Below are 868 nucleotides of genomic sequence, written 5' to 3'. Positions count from 1 at the left end.
ATATATAGTACCAATGATTTCTGATGAGCCCATACTTTTTGGTTGAATTTTTTGTTTAACCTAACTGGTAAGAAATCTCATATTTAGGTGGTAAATTGCTATCTTGAGAGACCACAAGTCTCCATAAAGCTGTATATTGTTCAATGTCACCCATTCTGACTGCTGGTCATTGCACATGAGAAATGGGGTCAAAGGACCAAGGCACATCCTTTGTAAAGCTCAAGGTTGGTGTTTGTGTGTGTGTGTGTACTTATCTTCCTATCCAACATTGGACTTCTACATTGTTACACATGTACCAACAGGGGACGTCTTAGCTAGCAAGGGACATTTCGGAGGTCCCCTGTTTGTTATTTAAATCATATCTAAACTTTCTAGTGATTTTCTATTAATTTAAGCCAAATGGGGAGTGTGAGAGATTAAGTCTATGCTCAGTATTTGTCCTGTTGGCTGCAGGAGGGATTTTAACGACTAACGTTTGTGTCCGTGTGTCTCTCTAAGAAAAGAAGAAGTAAGAATTAGGAGCATATGTTGACAAAGCGTTGTGCAGAGACAAAGTTGGAAAAAAATCAATTTGCCCTCCTATCATCCCTGCTATTCTTCTCTTTCATCAGAAGCAGTGGTGACCAATGACCTCTGCAGACTGTTCATCGTGAGACGTCAGGGGGGAAAAAGAGTCGCAAGAAAAGCTGCATAGACCTTGATTTTTTTTCCCCATAAAACAAAATGGATCAAACTGGCCAATTATTGAAAAATCATAAATCTACAGAAATCAAACCAGAACAATAATCTCCTAGGTCTCATCCTTTTAAGAACCAGGGAGGTATATATATATATATATATATATATATATATATATATATATATATAT

The sequence above is a fragment of the Anarrhichthys ocellatus genome, unplaced genomic scaffold (assembly GCF_004355925.1).
Source record: "Anarrhichthys ocellatus isolate YVR2014 unplaced genomic scaffold, GSC_Weel_1.0 scaffold8, whole genome shotgun sequence".
NCBI classification, from domain to species: Eukaryota; Metazoa; Chordata; class Actinopteri; order Perciformes; family Anarhichadidae; genus Anarrhichthys; species Anarrhichthys ocellatus.
The sequence above is the reverse complement of the archived record's forward strand: the minus strand, read 5'-3'. Positions refer to the sequence as shown.